Source organism: Anarrhichthys ocellatus, unplaced genomic scaffold (genome assembly GCF_004355925.1).
Source record: "Anarrhichthys ocellatus isolate YVR2014 unplaced genomic scaffold, GSC_Weel_1.0 scaffold5886, whole genome shotgun sequence".
NCBI lineage: Eukaryota > Metazoa > Chordata > Actinopteri > Perciformes > Anarhichadidae > Anarrhichthys > Anarrhichthys ocellatus.
Window position 1 is genome coordinate 2,795 of NW_022285860.1, and position 420 is coordinate 3,214.

Genomic DNA, 420 nt, shown 5'->3' on the forward strand with positions numbered 1-420 from the left:
TATATATATATATATATATATATATATATATATATATATATATAAAATATGTTCTATAGTACCCAACCAACGAAGGCAAGGGGTTCCAGCCAATCAGAGGCGGAGTAGGGCGGGTCATAGCAGGAAGGACTCTGCATGTTGGAACGTGAAGGGAAACCAGAGAGTTCATGAACCTCGTATCAAACAGCCCATAATACTCTGATCTGTGAGCGTCGTGTGTGTATGATAGTGAATGAATCAGTGCAACACGTTTTGAGTTTTCCTCCTAACTTTAGTCACGCTTCCACCGAACCGCACCAAGTCATCGCTCTCTCTCTCTCGCTCTCTCGCTCTCTCGCTCTCTCTCTCGCTCTCTCTCTCGCTCGCTCTCTCGCTCTCTCTCTCTCTCTCTCTCTCTCTCTCTCTCTCTCTCTCTCTCTC